This window comes from Salvelinus fontinalis, chromosome 12 (genome assembly GCF_029448725.1).
Source record: "Salvelinus fontinalis isolate EN_2023a chromosome 12, ASM2944872v1, whole genome shotgun sequence".
Classification (NCBI taxonomy): Eukaryota; Metazoa; Chordata; class Actinopteri; order Salmoniformes; family Salmonidae; genus Salvelinus; species Salvelinus fontinalis.
Genome location: NC_074676.1, coordinates 36,200,438 through 36,228,405, shown reverse-complemented (window position 1 = coordinate 36,228,405; position 27,968 = coordinate 36,200,438).

Below are 27,968 nucleotides of genomic sequence, written 5' to 3'. Positions count from 1 at the left end.
TTAAACAGCCACCACTAGCATAGAGAGGCAGCTGCCCACCTACAGACTTGATTTCATTGGCCACTTTAATTAATGGAACACTAGTCACTTTAATAATGCCACTTTAAGAATGTTTACATATCTCGCATTACTCATCTCATATCTATATACTGTATACTTCACTATCTATTCTTTACTATCTATTGCATCTTCGCCGCTCTGTCACTGCTCATCCATATATTTTATACTTATATATTTTCATCCCATTTCTTTACTAGATTGTGTGTATTAGGTTTTGTTGTGGAATTGTTAGATATTACCTGTTAGATACTGCTGCACTGTCGGATCTAGAAGCATAAGCATTTCTCTACATTTGCAATGACATCTGCTAACCATGTGTATGTGACAAATAACATTTGATTTGATTTGATTTAGTGAGAATAGAAAAATCCCACTTTCTGAACAGTTACAGTTGGATTCACAGTTTACCTTGTCCAAAGCTGTAAACCAGGTTAGGCAGAGTGAGACAGTAACAAAACAGCAGGCGATGCTGTGCAGTGGCAGCTCTATGTAGAGTGAAGAGAGGGAGGAAATACATGCGTTTTCATACCGTGCTAAAACAACTGAGGGGAACAGAGACAGATGTGGAGAAAACAATCACAGACAGGCCCAGTAGCCAGTTCAAGCATTTGTCGCAAATGTGGGAGATCCCCTTTCCACAGCTGGAAAGATTGCCTAGCGAAGGATGAGGAATGCAGGAAATGTCACAAGAGAGGACACGGTCTGTCAATCAAAGCAAATGCATGAGGTCTCAGAGGAGGAACAGCAGTTACAGTAGGTCAGCATCTTTCTGGGGGAAGTCGGGGGGGAAGCTGGCTGGCACTCCGACATTAAACTCAATGGGGAGGTGTTGTCATTTAAACTAGACACAGGTGTAGCAGTGACATAAATCCCCACTAGGCTGTATAGCTACAGCATAGATGGCTCCCTACAAACAAAAAACTGTACAGTCCCAGTAATAAGATATTACCAGTGGTAGGGCAGATTGTGTGTAAACTGGAGAGTAAAGAGAAGTGCCATCCAGCCTGTATTCGTCATTGACTCTCTAGCCAGACCGCTGCCGGGGCTGCCAGCAATTGAAGCATTGCAACTCATTGAGAGAGTGAGTGAACTGGAGGACCCAGGGGAGGTTTTCAAAAATAAATTCCCAAAAAGTGATTTCTGGCCTAGGAAGGCTAGAAAGTGACTCCAAAATCCACCTGAAGGAGGATGCAGTCCCCTATGCCCTTATCACCCCCTGCCGTGTGCCTATCCCTTTGGAAGGATGGAAGAAATTGTGTCTGTCTCTAAAATAGAGAGTCCCATTGGTGTGCAGGGATGGTGGTGGTCCTAAAAGCCAATGGGGACATTACTAACTTGAATTAGGCACTGCAGAGAGAGACACATCTTACCATCAGTGGAGCAGTCACTGGCTTAGTTGGATGGTTCACAGGTCTTCACAAAGCTGGATGCCAGCTCAGGCTTCTGGCAGATACCCCTGTCACCAGAGAGTAGGGTGCTCACACTGTTTGGCCGGTACTGTTTCAGCGTTTTGCCATTTGGAATCGCTTCCGGTCCTGAGCATTTCCAAAGACGCATGTCCCAGCTGTTGGATGGGCTGAGGGGCATCATAGTCCACGTGGACGACGTGCTCGTGTGCGGACGGGACAGAACAGAAGATGATTAAAGACTGGCCTGACACTCAATCAAAAATGCCCCTTTGCACAGTCAGACGTCTTGTTCTTGGAACACAAAATCAGTGCAGCTGGAATAGAGCCGGACCCGGAGAAGATCAGCGCTATCACAGACATGCCCACCCCCCAGAACGTGGCTGAAGTCAGGACCTTCTTAGGCATGGCCACATATGTGAGTAAGTTTCAGACACAACCAAACCCTTGAGAGACTGACTAGCCAAAGAGAATGACTGTTCATAGGGTCACATGCAACAGGCGGCATTTGACAAAATCAGAGGACACATGGCCTCACAGAGAGTGCTAGCCCAGTACCGCCCCCATGCTAAGACAAATGTGTCAGCAGATGCATCGTCCTTTGGGCTATGGGCAGTCCTCACACAGATGCAGGACAACATGGAGTGGTGTCCAATAACATACATCTCACAAAGCTTATCTGACACAGAGCAAAGGCAAGCACAAGTGGAGAAGAAGGCGTTGGCTATCACATGGGCATGTGAAATGCTCAGTCAATAGTTAATTGGCCTTCAGCTTACAGCAGAGACTGACCACAAACCACTGTTGGCTCTGTTAGGGACAAAAGCACTGGACGACTTGCCTTCCAGAGTTCTGCGCTTCCGACTCAGATTGCTGAGGTTCACCTACAAGATGGTGTATGTGCCAGGGAAGGCACTGATCACAGCAGATGCACTCTCCAGGGCCCCAATTAAACACCCATTAACAGAGTAGAAGCAATGTCTAGAGGGTGAGGTACAGGTGTCTGTTAATGGAGTAAGAGACAGCGTACCTGTGTCTCAGACCAAACTGCAGCAGATTGCAGAGGAGCAACAGCGAGACCCCATCTGCCGACAGAGTACAGGTGTGCAAAAAAGAATGGCCTATGGCCTAGGCACTAGGAACTGCCTCAGCTTCTGAAGCCCTATTGGGTGCACCAAAGTGACTTCCACCGTAATGGAGACCTTCTCATGAACACACAACCGATAGTTATCCCAGAGACTCTACAACCGGAAATGCTAAACTGAGTTTGAGGGTACAAGGGGATATCCAAATGCAGACAGAGCTCTACAGTTGGTGTGGAGGCTTGGTCTGAGTACTCAAATTGCCACGCTGGTGGCCCAGTGTGAGGTGTGTGCAAAATGTCGACCTTATCATCCTGAACCAATGATGGCAACTGAGCTGCCAAAACAGCCATGGCAAAAGGTAGGGGCGGATATGTTCTCTTGGATTAGATTACTATTCAAGACACATTGAAATAGCAAAGACACCCATAACCATATCAGCTGGTGTTATCAATGGATTCAAATCATTTTTTCCAGGCAAGGTGTAGCTGAGGTCCTGGTTGCTTTTTCTGCATAATATGACTTCACACGTGACCAGTAGCCTCTACCATGCACAGAGAAGCGTCAAGGCAGAGAGGGCTGTGAAAACAGTCAAGGGGCTGCTGAAAAAGAACAAGGATCTGTATAGGGCTCTGTTTGCTTACAGAGTCACACCACTGCATCATGGACAGAAGGCTACGCTCCCCAATGCCTGTCTCACCGGCTCAGGTTAACAAGCTCGCCCAAAAAGTGATGTGAAGCCACCAGAGTGGCTGAAAGACTGTGTTACGTGAATAGAATACATACTGTTGAGGGGAACATACCCAGCAAAAATAGTCAATACATAGTTCAGACTGTGTAATTTCATGCTTTCATGGTGTTTCAGAATGGGAAGTAGCATGTTAAAGAGAATAATACTTGTTTCAAAACTGCATTTCAGTTATACTTGTGCATGTTGAATTCTTGTTCATCGGAGAGGGGAAGATGTAGTAAGATGTCCCTTGTTCGTGTGCGTACCTATGTAAACATGCGCGGACTAGGCTAGTAAACATGCTGAAGCTAGAACCTTGTTGTCGTGCCTCCTTATTTTAGATAATACTACAGAAAGGGTTTTTCATAGAACGCAAAAGAGTTCCACCTGGAACCAAAATTGTTCTACCTGGAACCAAAAAGGTTTCTTCTAAGGGTTCTCCTATGAGTACAGCCGAATAAAGAGTTTAGGTTCTAGATAGCACCTTTTTTTCTAAGAGTGTAGAGTCATGTTTCAAAAAGAGTGATCACCTATTGCATGAGCTTCCACATTCGCTACAGTAGTGAAAAAGATGGAAAAGCGTTTATTTTCTCTGTAAATTATCACAGCTGGAAGATACATTTAAAGAGACGCAAGTGAACAAGCTTAAATCTGCTCCGTCTCCAACAAACAAATCAATAAATCTATAAGGACCACGGGTCTTAAACATGAATGACCCAAGATGCTACCAAACTTTAAGTAAAGTTGACTGCCGACAAACGTATGTAGAATATAATGTTGGCAATGTCTTTTATGTCTGGTAAGCATGAGCTTGAATATTCCCTGTCGGTTTGGCATGGGTGGATTTCAGATATGTTAGCGCACATCCTACACTTTTCCTCTTCTCTCAACATAGTGTTGCAACATGTGTTCGAGACAATGGGGGGCACTAGTAGATTCCCATTTTCTTATTATTGGGTAATTCCAATATGACCAGATTTAAGTGGTTCTACCTAGACATTAACTAAAAACATGCTGTTACGTCACATGAAAATCAAAATGTGTCATAATACATTCAGCTTTAGAGTCATGTGTCAATCATAGATCCATCGTCATTGGTCCGACCATGTTGTCCACACAAAGTAGTCTGCTGTGACCCTTTCTAACGCCGGAGAGTGCAGTTAAGGTAAATCACTGGTTTTCCTGAAAGTTAGCAGCCTGCGCTATAAGCCGGATTGTTACAGGTTATGGCAGTTGAACAGCTCAGAGACAACTGGTTTAGCTTCCCATGCCTCAGACTCTCTCCATAGGGAGCTACTAATTTAAGTGAGATTTCAGTTCCTTGCATGTTGAATTTTACAATGCTGGCATAGCCCTTTCCTGTAGTCAATGACCAAAAGCATCCTCTTTGGCGTCATGGGTGGAAAGTTAAAAAATAAACACAGTTTTTCTATGTCAAACAGTTTTGTTATATTTCAGTCTTCTGAGATGTATATAAAGTGTGATATTAGGATGTAATACATTCAAACTCTATATCTGATATGGTACAGGTTTCATCTTTTTTTAAGCCCATAGACGTGTGTGAGGTGTATACCTTTGTTTCAGAGTAGATTTGTATAAGATTACCAATAATCACTCTGTGTGACCCTGACCCAGTAAAAGGTTAAAGTATCTTTCTGGGGTTTAATTGAGTATTTATAAGGTTTTCCCTTTCAAATTGTTCTCTGGGACAGAGAATACAGCCAGCAGTGTTGTTTGGGGATTTACCCTATAATAGTATATGATATAGTCAGACTTCTACAGGTCTGCTAAGCATGACACTACCAAACCAACTTTTAACTGTAGCGCAATAACCTCTGGGACAGTGATTTTGACATAGACACTTAGCACCTTACGTAGTGCTGTTGGTCCGCTCATGTTTCATTTAAGACACTAACAGTGATTACCATCCTCCCACATAAGCCCCCAGTTTACACTGACAAAAGAGGATACCACGTGTCCTTACCGTTTGCACGGCTTATCCAGACTGGTGTCTGTCTGTGTGTCTAACTTTTCGCTTGACTTCCAGGTGAGAACTGCATGGGATCAATATGGCCAATGCTCCTCCGTCTTCCGCTCAGGCGAGGCAGAGTAGAGGAGAGAGGTGTATCAGCTCTCCCTTTAGTCCAGTAATAAAGCAGTCAGAAAGTAGCGGCGTTAGCCTTCAGGACTATCAGGCTGCTGCTGCTGCGTCTGTGCATCTGCTGAAGACCATTGTCACACGTCCAGAGGTTCCGCTGGTGGAGGAAGATGCCCAGAGTCCCCATAGCCTTAACTTCAGGAGTTTAGAGTGACTTATCAAAGCCTAGGTGTTAGGGCAGATACAGGGCTTTTTTAGTAAGGGTATGAAACACAATGTCTGTTACTAGTGTAGTGTTGTTTCCTCCAGATGATTCTATCTCCTTCACACCCAGCCAGACTGCCAGGTATGCTGAAGGAGACCTGCCAGACTTTCAGAGAGAGAATCTGCCCTAGAAATCCAGCAACTCTTATGGCAATCAACAATCAGCCCACAGCTTAACAATTTGTAAAACCACATAAATTGTCTAGAAATCTCCTGCAGTGCGTTGTTGATTAAATGGAATGTTATTTACGCAGTACTGAAATATTTTAAAATCTCATGAGAGTACTTTTTAAACTCCAAGATCCAGATGAGTTCGATCAGTCTGTCCATTTCCCAGCGTTTAGAACACAACACTCTCTGAACAAGACGAGACGTTCCAAGACTGAGCTATTCACCTCACAGATTCCTTCAATGCGAGTTAATTACAGCTCTGTCCTCACAGAGTGAGAGAGAGAGAGTGACTCCAGCCTTATTCTAAGTTACACAATAATTTGCGAATCCTGGTCCTTCAGCATGGAAGTTTCAGAGATACTGAGTGTCCCGGCTAAGTAGGCGCGCCGCTGATTGTAAGCACGGCAGCTGCTACCTGTCATCCACAGAGAAAGAGAAACAGGCAGACACTGAAACAATGTTCCTTCTGCAAATTCAAAGTATCCTCTTCTGTTGGTGTACAGTGTAGTGTAGTAGACTATTCTGCTTTGCTTAAGCCTGCTTGTGTCAGAGAGCACAGCTTTACACTGCTAAAGTACAGAGGGATGGGAGCGCAGGATGGACAAAGGGGGGAGCTAAGTGGAAGAAGGGGGTGAGGGATTGAATAGCTTCATCACTCTTTCGCCCCCTTTCTCCGCCTCCTCGTTTCCTCCCCTCCCCTTTAAGACATAAATACATTCAAATACACACACGCATGCACGCACACACACTCAGACACATTCACACACACCATTGGCAGACCTCAAGTCTAATCAAAGGAGGCTGGCTTAGAATATCTCGGGACTGCAGTTGATTCACGTGTGTGTGCGTACGATAGTGTCACAGTCTGCACTGACCTCTGCACAAAGGATAAAGATGCATTATGTATGTACATTTACATTAGCAGAGCCAAAAGAGTAAGTGACATAATGCAATCCTTTATATCCTGTGTGCTGAGGGCTGGTCTGATGATTTATTCGTAAAAAAAATGATCCATCAGTCTTTTCATCTATAGGTTATACAATTTGCCTACGTTTTTCAGCCTAGTTACCGAAGGTCCAATCTGTTACTCAACATCAGTTGGGAAAAAGTGCATTATGCTGAACGTAAATATCCTGACAAGAACAGAGCAAAAGGAGTTGGTTTTGGGAGGCACATTTCTAATGCTTCCAGGGTGGGGTGCTTAACATACATAAACACATACATACACATAGCAAGACCTGACAAATACCTACAGATGTTTAGGGATCTGATTACCTTACCCCCGTTTACCTTCTACCTGCTTTTGACCAGCCCAAAAACTCCAGTACAAAACAAAGAGCCAATAAGCCTACGTATGCAGGCCCCACCTATAGGATAGGAGTGTTGTTTCAGTCATACTCTATTCATTTATATACATTTAATGGCCATTTTAAGCCCAACCCCTAACGACCCATAACTCTAGTTTAATCGCACATTAACACATCAATACCCAGTTCAGATCATGTTGATAAACATCATATTTGACCTTCAACAGTATTTACATAAAAACATTCCTGCCGTGGAGCCACACGCGTCTCTAAGGAGAGACATTTTCTTAGTTTATGGACATGTGGATTTGAAAACAATCAATGATAGGGTTTTGTCGAAAGCTTCCCTCCAATGGGAGACATTTGGTAAATTTCCAGGTGCAGCTTTTGGCACGAGTTCAAGGACTTTCACAATACTTCTACTTGTTTGGGATTACAGCGCTTAAAAGGAAAAATCAAAGCACTGTTTTCCTTTTTGGTTTCCAATAGATACAACGATATGTTTAGGAAGGGTGGTGGGTGTGGTCTAAAAGAATGGACAGCAGTAGTGATCACTTTGTTTGCTAAAACAACTCTCCTCTTGGTAAATAATGTTTTCAGTGAGGGCAGGAACTGAAAAGTGAATGTGAGAGAAGGAGTGCTATTCATGTGGTTTCCTGTCCGGTGTGTACACCCATATAGCTGCTTCATGACAACTGCTTTTATATAATCAGTGCATATCTGGGGCAACTGTATGGATTCTAGGGTAGGTCATATTGTCCACTGAAAAGGCATTGAGGTATCAAAATATTCTGAATAGGTCTCAATTCAATGAACAGCAATGGCAATGTTGTATATTGTTATATGTACAATGTATCTAAAAATGCTCTCTCTGTAAGATTATTCTGAGAAGGACCTTTCAGTATTAAGGACACTTTGGCTCACATAAAGTTACATTTGAATTGTGTTAGCATGCTAAGTAGTACACTGCATGATGGACACCTGGCTGGGAAGGATGTGGAAGTAAACGTGTTGAAAGAGCAAATGTCAAAAACAGCCCATCTAGCGTGGAAAACCAACAAAGATGATTATTCCAAGCTTTTCCTTATACCAAATGATTGATAACAAAAATATTCAAGTATACAATTGAAAAGGTATTTCTGCAAAGAGACCGACTAAGTCAATCATTTGTTTTGGTACTGTCCATATGTAGCTTGTTTGTGGTCGCTGGTCCAAGAATTTTTGGAGAAGTGCAGCATTTACCTGGAGCTAACTCTGCAGATAGCACTACTGCGGGATTTGAAAAGTCATAGTCAATCGATCAATAATATAATAATACTTTAAGCAAAAAAATGTATCTTTAATTTACAATCTGTAGAAACTATGAAAATAGAAAGCTTCAGAACTTCAGAACAGTTGAAAAATATATGGCAAATATGGCAAAAGCTTTTATTTCCTTTAACGAGTCTGACGAGCCCGACGTGAATGACATACTGCTTTCCCATGAACAGGCCCAAATCCCCGTCCTTTGCGTGAAGAGAAGATGGCGAAAAAGAGGACAGAGGTTGGGCTGCCATCTGAGATTTTGTAGGCAACCGAATAAACCCCCACTGCCTTCCGTTCTACTAGCTAACACGCAATCATTGGAAAATAAAATCGACAACCTACGAGGAAGATTAAACTACCAATTGGACATTAAAAACTGTAATACCTTATGCTTCACAGAGTCGTGGCTGAACGACGACATTGTCAACATACAGTTGGCTGGTTATATGCTGTATCGGCAGGATAGAACAGCGGCATCTGGTAAGACAAGGGGGTGGGGGTGGGGGGCGGACTATGTATATTTGTAAACAACAGCTGGTGCATAATATCTAAGGAAGTCTCTAGGTTTTGCTAGCCTGATGTAGAGTATCTCATGATAAGCTGTAGACCACACTATCTACCTAGAGAGTTTTCATCTCTATTTTTCTTAGCGGTCTATATACCACCACAGACCGATACTGGCACTAAGACCGCACTCAATGAGCTGTATTCCGCCATAAGCAAACAGGAAAACGCTTATCCAGAGGCGGCACTCCTAGTGGCCGGGGACTTTAATGCAGGGAAACTTAAATCTGTTTTACCAAATTTCTATCAGCAAGATAAATGTGCGACCAGAGGGGGAAAAAAACTCTAGACCACCTTTACTCCACACACAGAGGCGCGTACAAAGCTCTCCCTCGCCCTCCATTTGGCAAATCTGACCATAATTCTATCCTCCTGATTCCCACTTACAAGAAAAAAACGAAAGCAGGAAGCACAAGTGACTCGGTCAATAAAAAAGTGGTCAGATGAAGCAGATGCTAAGCTACAGGACTGTTTTGCTAGCACAGACTGGAATATGTTCCGGGATTCTTCCGATGGCATTGAGGAGTACACCACATCAGTCATCGGCTTCATCAATAAGTGCATCGATGACGTTGTCCCCAAAGTGACCGTACGTACATACCCCAACCAGAAGCCATGGATTACAAGCAACATCTGCACTGAGCTAAAGGCTAGAGTTGCCCCTTTCAAGGAGCGGGACTGTAACCCGGAAGCTTATTAGGAATCCCGCTACGCCTTCCAACGAACGATCAAACAGGCAAAGCGCCAATACAGGACTAAGATCGAATCGTACTACGCCAGCTCCGATGCTCGTCGGATGCATTTGTACTTGAATTTGTATTTATCATGGATCCCCATTTGCTATGTTGCTTTGGCAGCAGCTACTCTTCCTGGGGTCCAGCAAAATTAAGGCAGTTTATACAATTTTAAAACACTACAATACATTCACAACACACTGTGTGACATCAGGCCCCTACTCCACCACTACCACATATCTACATTACTAAATCCATGTGTATGTATAGTGCGTATGTTATCTTCTTATGGCTGCAGGGGCAGTATTGAGTAGCGTGGATGAAAGGTGCCCAGAGTAAACGGCCTGCTCCTCAGTCCCAGTTACTAATATATGCATATTGTTATTAGTATTGGATAGAAAACACTCGAAAGTTTCTAAAACTGTTTGAATTATGTCTGTGAGATTAACAGAACTCATATGGCAGGCAAAAACCTGAGAAGTTTTTCTGGGGGTGCCATATTTTCAACCAAGCTCTCATTGAAAATACAGCGAGATATGGATGGGTTTTCACTTCCTACAGCTTCCACTAGATGTCAACAGTCAACAGAACTAAGTCTGATGACTCTAATGTGAAGGGGAATCGAAGGAGACAGAAATTAGTAATCACTGCCATGAGGGGACCATGCATTCAACACGCGCGTTCATGTGAGAGGCAGCTCCGTTCCATCTCTCAATTGAAGTCGATGTAATTCTCCGGTTGGAATGTTATTCAAGATGTATGTTAACAACATTCTAAAGATTGATTCAGTACATCGTTTGACATGTTTCTACTGACTGTAACGGAACGTTTGGACATTTCGTCACGTTATGGTGGTCGCGCTTTGAGACTTTGGTTAGGGTGTTTGGTAAACAATTCGAAAGTAGCTAATTTGACATAAATAACGGACATTAACGAACAAATCAGGCATTTATTGTGGACCTGGGATTCCTAGGACTGCATTCTGATGAATTCATCAAAGGTAAGGAAACATTTCTCATGTATTTTCTGGTTTCTGTTGAGTCCAACATGGCGGCTAATTTGGCTATTCATCTGAGCTCCGTCTCAGATTATTGCATGGTTTATTTTTCCGTAAAGTTTTTTTGAAATCTGACACAGCGGTTGCATTAAGGAGAGGTATTTCTATAATTCCATGTGTATAACTTGTATTGTCAACTATATTTATGATGAGTATTTCTGTAGAAACGATGTGGCTATACAAAGTCACTTGATGTTTTTGCAACTAGTGAATCTAACGCCTCAATGTAAACTCAGATTTTTTTATATAAATATGAACTTAATCAAACAAAACATGCATGTATTGTGTAACATTAAGTACTATGAGTGTCATCTGATGAAAATAATCGAAGGTTAGTGATTCATTTTATCTCTATTCTGTTTTTTGTGAAAGCTATCTATAGCTGGAAAAAATGGCTGTGGTTATTGTGGTTTTGTGGTGACCTAACATAATCGTTTGTAGTGCTTTCGCTGAAAAGCCTATTTGAAATTGGACACTTTGGTGGGATTAACAACAGGATTACCTTCAAAATGATATTAAACACATGAATGTCTGAGGAATTTTAATTATGAGATTTCTGTTTTTTGAATTTGGCGCCCTGCACTTCGACTGGCTGTTGTCATATCGATCCCGTTAACCTTTTATGGCTGCAGTCCCGTTATCATAAGTGTGTGTGTGTGTATTCATGTGTCTGTGCCAATGTTTGTGTTGCTTCACAGTCCCTGCTATTCCATAAGGTGTTTTTTAATCTGCTTTTTAAATCTAATTTTACTGCTTGCGTCAGTTACTTGATGTGGAATAGATCCATGTAGTCATGGATCTATGTAGTATTGTGTGCCTCCAATAGTCTGTTCTGGACTTGGGGACTGTGAAGAGAACTTGTGTGGCATGTCTTGTGGGGTATGCATGGATGTCTGAGCTGTGCCAGTTGTTTAGACAGACAGCTCGGTGCATTCAACCCCTCATAAATAAAAGTAGTGATGAAGTAAATCTCTCCTCTACTTTCAGCCAGGAGAGATTGACATGCATGTTATTAATATTAGCTCTCGGTGTATATCCAAGGGCCAGCCGTGCTGCCCTGTTCTGAGCCAATTGCAATTTTCCTAAGTCCTTTTTTGTTCCACCTGATCAAGTAATTTTTCCAACAATTGTTTACAGATAGATTATTTCACTTATAATTCACTGTATCACAATTCCAGTGGGTCAGAAGTTTACATACACTAAGTTGACTGTGCCTTTAAAACTTCTTGTCAATATGGGGGCGCTGTTTTCACTTTGTAAAAATTTGTTCCCAAATTAAACTGCCTCATACTCAATTCTTGCTCGTTCAATATGCATATTATTATTACTATTGGATAGAAAACACTCTCTAGTTTCTAAAACCGTTTGAATTATATCTGTGAGTAAAACAGAACTCAAGTTGGAGCAAACTTCCTGTCAGGAAGTGAGAAATCTGAAATCGGGCATTCTGTTCCAGGGTCAGTTTATTAATTTGCATGTATTCTATTGGTCGACATGCACTGCATACGCCTTCCCCTAGATGTCAGCAAGCAGTGAGAATTGGAATGGAGTTGCTAGGCAGATCTGAGGCCATATAAAGGGTCTTGGAACGTGGGGTGCACTCTTTTCAACGTTCGCCATGACGCGAGACAGACCTCAGGATGGCATTCTGGAAAGCTCTCGTTATAGGCCTTAGATATATCCTGCTCTGATTTTATTCGATATAGGTGTTAAAAACGTCATAGTGTAGTTATTTTTAGTTATATCATTTTATATCAGTATATTGCGATTTTCGGAATTTTCTTTGTGCTGCGTAATGAAGAGTTGGACACGTCTGGGCCACATAGTTAATGTTTGCTGCTAATTCCTAAGCTGAAGACTACATTCTACAGCCGGAGCAACGATTATTTTGGACAAAGGACAACTTGCCCAAGATTCTGATGGAAGCTCATCAAAAAGTAAGAACTATTTATGATGTTAATCGTTGTTCTGTTGAAAAATGTTACACTACTATTCCGCCATTAATTTCGGTGCGGTCTCGCTTTAACGCACGCTGTATTTCGTAGTAACGTTAATTTTAAAAATCTAACACAGCGATTGCATTAAGAACTAATGTATCTTTCATTTGCTGTCCAACCTGTATTTTTTAGTCAAGTTTATGATTAGTTATTGAATAGATTAGGTGCCTCTCCCAAGATTTCTCCAGACATTTTCTATGCAGCTTGGCTACTATTCTCATTGTATAACCACGATTTGTGCCGCTAAATATGCACATTTTCGAACAAACAATATATGTATTGTGTAATATGATGTTATAGGACTGTCATCTGAGGAAGTTTTGAGAAGGTTAGTGAAAAATGTAATATCATTTGCTGGTTTATTCGCTATCGCTAACGTGCATGAATCAATGCTGCTGTGTGGTTGGCTATTGTAGTAAGCTAATATAATGCTAAATTGTGTTTTTGCTGTAAAACACTTAAAGAATCTGAAATATTGGCTGGATTCACAAGATCTTTGTCTTTCATTTGCTGTACGCTGTGTATTTTCCATAAATGTTTTATGATGAGTATTTAGGTAATTCACGTTGCTCTCTGTAGTTATTCTAGTTGCTTTGGTGAGAGTTGTGATGGTGGCTGCAATGTAAAACTATGATTTATACCTGAAATATGCACATTTTTCGAACAAAACATATGCTATACAATAAATATGTTATCAGACTGTCATCTGATGAAGTTGTTTCTTGGTTAGTGACTATTTCTATCTTTATTTGGTCGAATTTGTGATAGCTACCTATGCAGGAAAAAAATGGTGGAAAAAAAAGTTGTGTCTTTTGCTATGGTGGTTAGCTAATAGAAATACATATTGTGTCTTTCCTGTAAAACATTTTAAAAATCAAAAATGATGGCTGGATTCACAAGATGTGTATCTTTCATTTGGTGTCTTGGACTTGTGATTTCATGAACATTTTATTATATGATATCCCTGTGGCTTTAGGCTAGGCTATGCTAGTCTGCTTTTTTGATGGGGGGGATCCCGGATCCGTGGTTTGTGACTCGTTAGAGGTTACTAAACAGCTTGGAAAATTCCAGAAAATGATGTCATGGCTTTAGAAGCTTCTGATTTGAGTCAATTGGAGGAGTACCTGTGGATGTATTTCAAGGCCTACCTTCAAACTCAGTGCCTCTTTGCTTGGCATAATGGGAAAATCAAAAGAAATCAGCCAAGACCTCAGAAAAAAAACTGTAGACCTCCACAAGTCTGGTTCATCCTTGGGAGCAATTTCCAAACGCCTGAAGGTACCACGTTCATCTGTACACAAGTATAAACACAATGGGACCATGCCACTGTCATACTGCTCAGGAAGGAGACGCGTTCTGTCTCCTAGAGATGAACATACTGTGGTGCGAAAAGTGCAAATCAATCCCAGAACAACAGCGAAGGACCTTGTGAAGATGCTGGAGGAAACAGGTACAAAAGTATCTATATCCATAGTAAAACAAGTCCTATATTGACTTATAACCTGAAAGGCCACTCAGCAAGGAAGAAGCCACTGCTCCAAAACCGCAATAAAAAAGCCAGACTACGGTTTGCAACTGCACAAGGGGACAAAGATCGTACTTTTTGGGGAAATGTCCCCTAGTCTGATGAAACAAAAATAGAACTGTTTGGCCATAATGACCATCATTATGTTTGGAGGAAAAAGAGGGAGGCTTGCAAGCCGAAGAACACCATCCCAACCGTGAAGCACGGGGGTGGCACATCATGTTGTGGAGGTGCTTTGCTGCAGGAGGGACTGGTGAACTTCACAAAATAGATGGCATCATGAGGTAGGAAAATGATGTGGATATATTGAAGCAACATGTCAAGACATCAGTCAGGAATTTAAAGCTTGGTCGCAAATGGCTCTTCCAAATGGACAATGACCCCAAGCATACTTCCAAAGTTGTGGCAAAATGGCTTAGGGACAACAAAGTCAAGGTTTTGGAGTGGCCATCACAAAGCCCTGACCTCAATCCTATAGAACATTTGTGGGCAGAACTGAAAAAGCGTGTGCGAGCAAGGAGGCCTACAAACTTGACTCAGTTACACCAGCTCTGTCAGGAGGAATGGGCTGAACATCACCCAACTTATTGTGGGAAGCTTGTGGAAGGCTACCCGAAACATTTGACCCAAGTTAAACAAGTTAAAGGCAATGCTACCAAATACTAATTGAGTGTATGTAAACTTCTGACCCACTGGGAACGTGATGAAAGCTGAAATAAATCATTCTCTCTACTATTATTCTGACATTTCACATTCTTCAAATAAAGTGGTGATCCTAACTGACCTAAGACAGGGAATTTTTACTAGGATTAAATGTCAGGAATTGTGAAAAACTGAGTTTAAATGTATTTGGTAAAGGTAAACTTCTGTAAACTTCTGACTTCAACTGTATCTGCTGGAGCGCATGCTACAGGTGGGTGTTGCTATGGTGACCACAATCTAGTGTTACACCATGCAGTTTAGTTATCTCAGGTGTTTTCAGCAAGGCCCATTGGTCACAGGTGTTTAAAATCGAGCACACAGCCATGCAATCTCAATAAACGAACATTGGCAGTAGAATGGCTGTACTTAATTCTTGAGAATACAGGGGGTGCTGTTTCGCATTAGCATAATTGCCTCTACAGATTAAACTGCCTCTTATTCAATTATTGCTGTTACTATATGCATATAACCATATACCATTGGATAGAAAACAAGCTATGGTTTCTAAAACCGTTCCAATTTTGTCTCTGAGTGAAACACAGGTCATTTCACAGCACTTTCCCTGAGCCAGAAGAAGATTGCAAGATGTGTATGCTCGCTTCAACGCTCTGCCTATATATGGTCATGCCACCTATGACCCGAAACACACTTCATTCTTCTTCCTCTGGGTGTCAGGAAGTTGTCAGAGGAGAAATTTTTTGTTTATCTTGTACTGACGTGAAATAAGACCTATTTCTTTAGCGTGACCGACAACTTCCGGTTTTCTGAGACGCGCGTTTTAGAGGTGCCATTGTCTTTTGTTATGCTGACGTTACGGATGAAAACTATCTCCGTCTCGAAGTTTGTTTGATACATGTGACCATATCACCGTAATGTATGTTTTTTCAATATAGTTTAATCAGATTATTAGAATTTTTTCGGGAGTTTTGCCGTGTTCCGTTCTTTGAGTTTTTTAACTTTGGACAGGGACCGTGCCAGTCGACCAGTACCCAGGCTAAATGAAGAGGGGAAGTTGCCATTGTGAATGGATTGAACGACTCATCAGGACTAAGGACACCTTGATCAACATTCTGATGAAAGATCAGCAATAGTAAGACCCAATTTACGATGTTATTTCATATATCTGTCGTGCATGTGAACTGGTCGGGCGCGTCCAGCTGGTTCTGGCTGGCCTGGTTATGCTAATTTAGCGCTACATTTTGTTTTCGCTATAAAATATTTAAAAAATCTGAAATATTGTTTGGATTCACCAGATGTTGGGCTTTCAATGTCTGTACGCTGTGTATTTTTTCTGAAATGTTTTAAGACAAGTAATTAGTTATATAACGTTGGTCTCTGTAATTGTTCTAGCTGCATCAGCACTATATCAGATTGCAGCTGCAATGTAGAACTGTGATTTATACCTGAAAAATGCACATTTAAAAAAAAAAAACTATGCTATACCATAAATATGTTATCAGACTGTCATCTTATGAATTTGTTTGTTGGTTAGTGGCTATCAATATCTTAGTTTAGCCGAATTGGTGATAGCACCTGATGGAGTAAGAAACTGTTGGAGTAAGAAAATGGTGTCTTTTGCTAACGTGTTTAGCTAATAGATTTACATATTGTGTCTTCCCTGTAAAACATTTAAAAAATCTGAAATGGTGGTTTTATTCACAAGATCTGTGTCTTTCATTGGGTGTCTTGGACTTGTGATTTAATGATATTTAGATGCTACTATTTAATTGTGACGCTATGCTAGCGATGCTAATCAGTGTGGGAGGGGTGGGGGGTGCTCCCGGATCCGGGTTAGGTACTCTGTAGAGGTTTTAAGAGCTCAGTGACTTTCAACGTGGCACCATCATAGGATGCCACCTTTCCAACAAGTCAGTTCGTCAAAGTTCTGCCATTCTAGAGCTGCCCCAGTCAACTGTGAGTGGTGTTTCTGTGAAGTGTCTAGGAGCAACAATGGCTCAGCCGCAAAGTGGTAGGCCACACAAGCTCACACAAAGAGAACACAAAGTACTGAAGCGCGTAGCGCATAAAAATCATCTGTCCTCAGTTGCAACACTCACCTCCGAGTTCCAAACTGCCTCTGGAAGCAACATCAGCACAATAACTGTTTGTTGGGAGCTTCATGAAATGGGTTTCCGTGGCCGAGCAGCCGCACACATGCCTAAGATCACCATGCGCAATGGCAAGCGTCGCCTGGAGTGGTATAATGCTCACCATCATCGGACTCTGGAGCAGTGGAAACACGTTCTCTGGAGTGATGAATCTCACTCCCCCATCTGGCAGTCCGACGACAAATCTGTGTTTGGCGGATGCCAGGAGAACACTACCTGCCCCAATGTATAATGCCAACTGTAAAGTTTGGTGGAGGAATAATGGTCTGGGGCTGTTTTTCATGGTTCGGTCTAGGCCCTTTAGTTCCAGTGAAGGGAAATCTTAATGCTACAGCATACAATGACATTCTAGACGATTCTCTGCTTCCAACATTGTGGCAACAGTTTGGGGAAGTTCCTTTCCTGTTTCAGCATGACAATGCCCCTGTGCACAAAGCGAGGTCCAGAAATGGTTTGTTGAGATTGGTGTGGAAGAACTTGACTGGCCTGCACAGAGCCCTGACCTCAACCCCATCAAACACCTTTGGGATGAATTGGAACGCCGACTGCGATTCTGGCTTAATCGCCAAACATCAGTGACTGACCTCACTAATGCTCTTGTGGCTAAATGGAAGCAAATCCCCACAGCAATGTTCCAGCATCTAGTGGAAAGCCTTCCCAGAAGAGTGGAGACTGTAATATTTTGGAATGAGATTTTCGACGAGCATGTGTCCACATACTTTTGTCCATGTAGTGTATGTTGGACATGTAAGTGTAAATTTCCCCTAAAATGCCGCAGGGGATGGAAAATAGAAAGGATTCCACCTCAGTGAATCCTTAGCTACTGCATTTCAGTTTTAATAATTTATTTCACAGCCAAGGTTTATAACTCTACTCTGTATTGTATTTGGCAGTGTCAGACAAGCCGCCAGGTAAGCTCCCTCTTCCCTCTGATCTTAGTTAAAATAAACACTTGAGCAAAGTAGGTAGGGCGCTATGCACTAAAAATAAAAAGTCCCTATGCCTGCACTTGTTCCCTTGGTGCAGAGGTAGGACAATGTGTCCAGATAGAAGAATACTCAAGCTGAGTGGGTACAGTGGATGTGCATACTGTTGAACCAATAAGGTGGGGTGTGATCAGAAGAGGGTCTGTTGGTGGACAATGATTGGCTGATGGTTGTGGATGACTGGCTCTGTATATGATATGATTGGCTGCTGGATGGGGATGACTCTGTTGAAGGTGTTGTTTTTTTGACACCCTCTCATCAATTGTCACCTCAACCAGCACTTGAAACTGTTCAGCAGGAGCAAGCAGAGTGCACTGATTGGAGATAAAATGAGGACATGCTCTGTGTGCTTTTAGCCCTGCTTTTACCCTTGTGAAACAATCTTCAGTGCTGTCTGTTTGAAATGCATTTGGTCTGTCTTTTTATTATAGAAGCTGTTTCTGTAGTAGTACAGGGATTGGTGTAACAGTAGTGATAAAAGTACTGGTAGTATCTATCCATCATATTTCTTCAATGGAACAAATCAATCATATTCTGTTCCAGTAACTGGGAAATCTTTGTTGAAACAAGCTGGCACTTATAGAAGCAGCCATAACCTAATTGGATCCAGCAGCTGTGGGAATTAGAAAACATGGGATGTGTTACATAAAGAGAGAAAACTGCCGATATTAAAGCTACTGTTGTTGGCACCTCATCAGTAGACCAAAGAAAATAAGATTCAAGAAAACACTTTTCCATTGAAACTACTTATTTGAGGAAAAAAGAGAATTATATTATTTTATTTTGCCACATTTCACATGGATCTGCTGTCCATAAAGGAGAAGTCTGGTTATTTTGCAATCAAAGTGTTGGCTTGAATGTCAGACATCTCTTAATTGTTTAAAGCACACTGTTTTAGCCCAGTCATTATAGTAAAGGAAAACATATATATCTGGTTGGCAACTATTAACATGTCCAAACGGTGGCACCACATGTGACACCAAAAACAAATAACTTGTATGAGATGTCCTGATTTTGTTTTCATAACTTGAGTTTTCCAAACCCTTAGCCAGAGTTTTCCAACACTGACACCAATTTCCAGTCCAATTGGGCATGTGTGGTTAATGTGGTAGACTAATGAGGGAACATAACTTCTCGTTAACTCTGTGGCATCACGGTCTGGTTACAGAAGATTAAGCTTTCAACATTCGTTGACGTTTTCACACAAATTCACCAACAGTATCTTGAACCAGAAATAGTTTCATTAGAAACAATCACCTTAAGGGAAACTGGTAGAAATGTATCCCCTGGACCACCATTCAACATTCAGTACATCCTTTCTATCACAAAATCAATCAAGTACACCACATAAAACCTCAAATTATTTAAAGAATGCAGATGTTTTCAGATACACATATGGCTCAAATAAATTCAAACAAAGTCAGCCAGTGATTTTTGGATGGTATGTCATTGCGCAACCTGCACATTGATTGAATCGATCTGCCATTGAACTTACAGATGGTGTACACTTGTAGCTGTTGAGGACCATTGGACAGACTGACATGTGTGGTGATGGTGACCACAGTTATTGGAGACTCCTGTGTGGCTGATCTCATGTGGTTCTCTACACTTGGAGTGCAGTAACACTGTATACTACAGTACAGTAAGACCTGAACATTGTAATACCAGATGCAATGTTTCAGATTGTTCCTCTGGGCAGAGTTACTGATCTGCTGTGACAAATCCTGACAGGCAGAGAAAATACAGGTCATCCTCTTGTTCTTTGGTTGGTCTTTGATGACTCACAGTTCATAATCTATGCATAGTCACTACATGTACAAATTACCTTGACTAACCTGTACCCCCACACATTGACTTGGTACCGGTAACCCCTGTATATAGCCTTGTTATTGTTATGTAATCTTATTGTATTACATTTTTTACTTAGTTTATTTGACAAAAAATGTCTTAACTCTATGTCTTGAACCTCATTGCTGGTTAAGGGCTTGTAAGGAAGCATTTCACAGTAAAATTTGATTTGTTGTTCTGGGATTGATTTGCACTTTTCGCACCAAAGTACGTTCATCTCTAGGAGACAGAATGCCTCTCCTTCCTGAGCGGTATGACGGCTGCGTGGTCCCATGGTGTTAATACTTGCGTACTATTGTTTGTACTGATGAACGTGGTACCTTCAGATGTTTGGAAATTGCTCCCAAGGATGAACCAGACTTGTGGAGGTGTACAATTTATTTTCTGAGGTCTTGGCTGATTTATTTTGATTTTCCCATGATGTCAAGCAAAGAGGCACTGAGTTTGAAGGTATGGCCTTGAAATACATCCACAGGTACACCTCCAATTGACTCAAACGATGTCAATTAGCCTATCAGAAGCTTCTAAAGCCATCACATAATTTTCTGGGATTTTCCAAGCTGTTTAAAGGCACAGTAAACTTAGTGTATGTTAGCTTCTAACCCACTGGAATTGTGATACAATAAGTGAAATAATCTGTCTGTAAACAATTGTTGGAATAATTACTTGTGTCATGCACAAAGTAGATGTCCTAACCGACTTGACAAAACTATAGTACGTTAACAAGAAATTTGTGGAGTGGCTGAAAAACAAGTTTTAATGACTCCAACCTAAGCGTATGTAAACTTCCTACTTCAACTGTATGTGTTATAACAACACCTTGGTGAATTTTTCTTGCTAGTTCCCTTTTTCTCTGCTTTTATCCAACTCTAACTTCAAACTGGGCTTTGAAAGGCTGCTCTTTGTTCATTAAATTAATTTGGAAGTGTTGTTATATGCCAAATACAGTACACACATGTGAGAACTGGGAAATGTCACTGAAGTGGAAAAGAATCTCAACAGTTGAAGTCTAGCGATGGTAGGATAACATTTAGACATGTCTAGATTAACATGACAATGTTTCCATTAGGGTTTATCAAACAGAGAAAATCATAGCATTTCAACCTCTCAACCATGCAGCAGATGCAATCTTTGTCACAGCTCATTTAGTGGAAAACAAATCATAAAGGTACTATATCTAGATACAATGAAGGCTTATCTCAATGTTGATCGAAACTGAGAAACTGCAACAGATTGTATTCATGTGAAGATCCTAGTACTACAACTCAATTAAAAGGACACCCATGATGATGAATGTGCATCTTCTCACACTTGTTAAGAGTTAGCCTTGTCTCTTTGCTATAAAATATAATAATTACGCCATTTAGCAGATGCTTTTATCCAAAACGACTTCATGCGTGCATAAATTTTTTGTATCGGTGGTCCTGGGAATCGAACCCACTATCCTGGCGTTCTTGTAGCCAGGACCACCGATACAAAAAATGTATGCACGCATGAAGTCGTTTTGGATAAAAGCATCTGCTAAATGGCGTAATTATTATATTTTATAGCAAAGAGACAAGGCTAACTGTTAACAAGTGTGAGAAGATGCACATTCATCATCATGGGTGTCCTTTTAATTGAGTTGTAGTACTGGGAACTTCACATGAATACAATCTGTTGCAGTTTCTCAGTTTCGATCAACATTGAGATAAGCCTTCATTGTATCTAGATATAGTACCTTTATGATTTGTTTTCCACTAAATGAGCTGTGACAAAGATTGCATCTGCTGCATGGTTGAGAGGTTGAAATGCTATGATTTTCTCTGTTTGATAAACCCTAATGGAAACATTGTCATGTTAATCTAGACATGTCTAAATGTTGTCCTACCATCGCTAGACTTCAACTGTTGAGATTCTTTTCCACTTCAGTGACATTTCCCAGTTCTCACATGTGTATACTGTATTTGGCATATAGCAATGCCACTTAACTCATCAAATATGCTCAATCACCCTCCAGTTGTCCATGTTTCATAAACCAATCATGTATAGATTATCCTTCTTTGGAAGAAGAACACAACAATAGCATCTCACCCTTCTATCTTTGAATTATGGATGATGTGAAAGAAAACAGCAAGCTGATTGGCTGGAGCTAGCACAACCAACAGCAATCCTGATAGAAAATGCGGGGGAATTTCACTTTTCAAATTACAAGGTGAGATCCGAGAGTAATATGTAATCGGTCATGCTGTAATTCCCAATATTTTTGCATGTTTGTAGTTGCCGATTTAACTAAAGCATAGCCATTGTCATCGACAATTTACTAGCAAGATACATTTAGATAGATAGCCTAGATTTGTGGTGGTAGCTAGCTACAGTAGCTACCTAGGTACCAATCAAATTGAATTCTGAATATGGATTTCATGACAAGATAAAATATTAATCCAGCTAAGGTTGTTTTTTCACTTTGTGAAGTTGCTATATCTAGCTTATGAGTTTGCAAGTTAGACAGTTTCACCTAAGTTAGCTAGCTAGTTGATTTGACATGACACAAGTTTAATTAAGCTAGCAATTGTTTGTTAGTGACACAGACAGCTGTCAGATTTACTCAGAATCTAAATTTGCATACATTTTGACATGACAAGTTAAATATTAAGCCAGTTAAAACTGTAGTTGAAAGCTATAAATACAGCTGTATTAGCTGGCTACTGTGGCAATCGTTTGCTTTGATATCCAAGGGACGAACTCATATTTTGTTATAAACATGTCTAGCCAAAGCTACCAATAATGTATTTGTATATTCATTAAAATCAGCCCATGATATAGCCTCACATAGCTAGCAGATATAGCCTAAATTGACTAATTTGCAATGATGCTTGATTAGCCTAATTGCTTGAATACTGACTAATTTCCCAATAACCATGTATTTTTGTAGGGTGACTGTATTAGCCTAGTTTACATTAGGTTTGTTATGTACTGCTTATTGTTCTTCACTTTGACGTTGATGGGAGAGATCAGTATGTCAGGTGTGACTCCAGTCCCTCTCACAGGTGTGTTGTAAGGCACAAGTAGAAAGTGCATTGTCTTGGATTCTCTCTCTTACCTGTCCTTACCTTCTACCTCTGTAGTACCAGCTAGTCCAAAACAAACATTACCTGCAAAGTGTACACTAAGTCATGATGGCACAGGTAAAACACAAGGAGTCAAACACACTTTTATTAATGTGTCTAAATTTCTCTGACTCTTTACTCCTATAACTTTCCTCATGTTTGTCTTTCCCATCAGTCTGTCTGTTCATAGCTCTGACAGTACAGATTACCACATGAGATACAATGGCCATCGCAACAACGCTACAGGTACTGGTACAAAAGGGGGAAGGAATGATTACGAACTAGTCGATTATAAGAAACATGAGCATTAGTGTATTACCATGTCATAACTTAGAATTCCAGTGTAATACGCTCCCTCTCTCTCCGTTTCTGTGTTTTCTTCCAATTTCTCCCTCTCTATTGATCCCTCTCTATTTCCCTATCTCACAGTGAAAGGGGTGAATTTCTGTATTTGTGGTCAGTGGCAGCGACTGTAGATAAATCTACCTGTGGGACAAGGTCTCAGCTCGCATTATCCAGTTCATGGAGGGAGACGAAGGAGGAGTGGTGAAGGAAATGGAGGGATGGTGGGTGGTAAGATCTATGATGATAAAAAGGGCCTTGCTGTTGAGGAAATGGGTGGGCAAAAGTAATACTCTCAAACAAAACTGTATAGTATCAGTTTCACAGTTTTATTCTCACTCACTAATCTCAACCTTTCACTTCTCTCTTTACCTCAACCTCTGTTCCCAGGTCAATTGCCTGGAGCCCCAGCTTCACCTCACAATTCTGTCCACCAGAGGTCTGGATCATAACGTTTAACTGTGGGTCCCCAATGCTGAGAACCCCACAGGCCTCAAGGGCCTGAAAGACGTACGGTACTTATCGTTCTCCTCAAACAAACCTCAACATATCACTAATATACCAAACATTCCACTGCATATAGATACTGCTCACCACCGCTTGGATACTGCATACCAAAGTTGAGAGTTTTGATGTGACTGTTGTGGTTGTTCAGGTGCCGAAAAAAACCAAGCGTGAGCCTGACAAGGACAGCGTTTGCCATTGAGACCAGTACGATACACAGCTCCTGTGGTTCCTCGTGAGGCACATGACAAAAGAGACGGCTCCAGAGGGTAAGTGGAACACACCATAACCCACCCTCATCTCTATTGCAGTAATCAACCAGTACATCTCTCTCTCTCCAGTAGTAGCTACAGTGACATTTGTGTTGAGATTGAGCATTCTCTTTCTTCTCCTTTCTCCATCTCAGACACGTCGCAAGAGAGAAGAGGGAGACACGGATGAATATGGAGCTCTCCAGCTTCCTCTGATTAAAAGAAAGGAGGGCCAGAACACATCCAGTGCATGTCCTCCTGAGCCAAAGTCTACTGCCACCAGTACCTGTCTACTGCCACCAGTACCTGTCTACTGCCAGCTAACTCCACCCCATGCAAAATACTTAATTGGTTTGATAAGTGTAACGGCAGCCTTCCTCCTCTTCGTCTGAAGAGGAGGTGTAGCAGGGATCGGACCAAAACGCAGCGTAGCTCGTGTTCAACATGTTTTTAATAAACAAGACGAAACTGTGAACACTTACAAAATAACAAAATAACAAACGTGACAAACCGAAACAGCCCTATCTGGTGCAGAGAAAACACAGAGACAGGAAACAACCACCCACAAAATCCCAACACAAAACAAGCCACCTATATATGATTCCCAATCAGAGACAACACAAAACATCTGCCTCTGATTGAGAACCATATTAGGCCAAACATAGAAACAGACAAACTAGACACACAACATAGAATGCCCACCCAGCTCACGTCCTGACCAACACTAAAACAAGCACAACACACAAGAACTATGGTCAGAACGTGACAATAAGTGGCAACTCGTCACTAGTTTCCATATAGCAGTACTCCACCCCTTTCATCTTCTTCCTGAAACTATAACTTTTAGAAGAAGTTTTTTCCTCTGTTTAGGTGGATCCTGTCCTATGTTTGGATACTGTTGTGTCATTCACTCAGAATAACTCAGTTGCAATGCCCACTCATTACCTTGGGCCCTTAGGGGCTGTGTCAGTTTTTTCCCTTTTCTTCCTCTTTTCCTTAATTTGCGCCAAAGCTGGGGAACAATAGTATGTTAAGGGGGGGAAGAGGAGAGAAAGAAGGGAATAATAATTTTTTTGAAAAATAATAAAAATAAAGAAAAGGGAAAAATGGAGGGTTCCTCTTCATAATATAAGTGTTTATACATAATTATTTATTATTATAAGCAGCTGCAAAACAATTAAAACATACTTTTTTCCTGTGTTTGAGGAAGGGGTAGAGTGGACCCAGGGGTCCCAAGATCGAATCCCGCCTCAGTCAGAAATAAAATCTTTAGTCTCCAAAAGTGATGTTATTTTTCACATTGGTGAATTTAAATTTAAGGTTACTTGAGTTTATGCTACCACAATCAACGTATTATTAGAACATATAGAAGTGTTGTTCTGATGAGGTTACCTTGTTACCTTGCTCATATAATTATCTTGAATCAGTTATTGTTTCTTGTGGACTGCATATTACTTGATATAAGTACAAATATGTCACATATTTGACAATTTACTATATGATAGACACATATTTTTGATATTGAAAGTGAAGAATGATTGACCTACAAAATAAATAGTGAAATGACCTGTCCGGATTTGTCATAGACACTTGCTAAAAAACTTTAATGAGCAAGCCTTCCTTCATGAACTGGCCTCTGTAAAATGGTATAGAATCAGCTTCATCCCCTCTGTCGAAGAACCTTGGACCATCTTTTGTGTATATTTTCAGAGGTATTGTTAACAAACACACCCCCATAAATAAAACAAGAATGAAAACAGGTACAGCTCCTGGGTCGACCATGATCTTGCAGAGTTACTCCACCTCAAGAATATCTCCGACCTTTTTAACCTGTCTCTCCTTTCTGGAGAGGTTCCCATTGCTTGGAAGGCAGCCGCGGTTCGTCATTTATTTAAGGTTGCAGTGAAACATCCATAACCTGAGCGGAAACCAAATGACATACCAGAGAGAATACTATAGACATCAAGAAAGTCAGTCAGTTGATTCTTGACAAGTTTTTCCAAAACTTTTGATTAACAGGGCAAAATAGAACTAGGCCTATAACAGTTAGGATCAGCTTGATATCCCCCTTTAAATGTCCTCAATGATGTCACCATTGCCCTTGATTCTAAGCAATGTTGTGCTGCTATTTTTATTGACTTGGCCAAAGCTTTTGATACGGTGGACCATTCCATTCTTGTGGGCAGGCTAAAGAGTATTGGTGTCTCTGAGGGGTCTTTGGCCTGGTTCGCTAACTACCTCTCTCAAAGAGTGCAGTGTATAAAGTCAGAACATCTGCTGTCTCAGCCACTGCCTGTCACCAAGGGAGTACCCCAAGGCTCGACCATAGGCCCCACGCTCTTCTCAATTTACATCAACAACGTAACACAGGCAGTAGGAAGCTCTCTCATCCATTTATATGGAGATGATACAATCTTATACTCAGCTGGCCCTCTCCGGATTATGAGTTAAATACAACAAAACTTTCTCAGTGTCCAACAAGCTTTCTCTACCCTTATGCTTGTTCTGAACATCGCCGAAACAAAGGTCATGTGGTTTGGTAAGAAGAATGCCCCTCTCCCCACAGGTGTGATTACTACCTCTGAGGGTTTAGAGCTTGACGTTTGCGGCAAACCTCATACAAGTACATGGGAGTATGGCTAGACGGTACACTGTCCTTCTCTCAGCACATATCAAAGCTGCAGGCTAAAGTAAAATCCTCTATCGTAATCGCTCCTCGTTCACCCCAGCTGCCAAACTAACTCTGATTCAGATGACCATCCTACCCATGCTAGATTACGAAGACATAATTTATAGATCGGCAGGTAAGGGTGCTCTCGAGCGGCTAGATGTTCTTTACCATTTGGCCATCAGATTTGCCAGCAATGCTCCTTATAGGACACATCACTGCACTCTATACTCCTCTGTAAACTGGTCATCTCTGTATACCCGTCGCAAGACCCACTGGTTGATGCGTATTTATAAAACCCTCTTAGGACTCACTCCCCCCTATCTGAGATATCTACTGCAGCCCTCATCCTCCACATACAACACCCATTCTGCCAGTCACATCCTGTTAAAGGTCCCCAAAGCACACACATCCCTGGGTCGCTCGTCTTTTCAGGTCGCTGCAGCTAGCAGCTGGAATGAGCTGCAACAAACTCTTCATCCAAAGACTCAATCATGGACACTCTTGCTGACAGTTGTGGCTGCTTCGCGTGATGGATTGTGGTATCTACCTTCTTGCCATTTGTGCTGTTGTCTGTGCCCAATAATGTTTATATCATGTTTTGTGCTGCTACCCTGTTGTGTTGCTACCATGTTGTTGTCATGTTGCTACCATGCTGTGTTGTCATGTGTTTCCTGCCTTGCTATGTTGTTGTCTTAGGTCTCTCTTCATGTAGTGTTGTGTTGTCTCTCTTGTCGTGATGTGTGTTTTTCCCTATATTTTTATTTTAATCCCAGCCCCGGTCCCCGCAGGAGGTCTTTTGCATTTTGGTAGGCCGTCATTGTAAATAAGAATTTGTTCTTAACTGACTTGCCTAGTTAGATAAAGGTTAAATAAATAAAAAGTAATTCAAAGAATTGTATGAAATATAGATTATATTAGAAACATGTTTATTAATGACAAATGTAAAATAAACACACACACACACAATGACACAGCTCCTAGGAGCCTAAGGTACATATGTAGGATCTTAATTTGAGCCAGTTTGCTACAGCAGGAAAACAAATCCTGCAGCAACAGGGAATTTAAATAATGGATTTTTATTTTTTTGCAATTAAGACACAAATAAAAGTGTGTCTGACTCTTTGTGTTTTACCACTACTGTCTTGACTGTAGTGTACACTTTGCAGG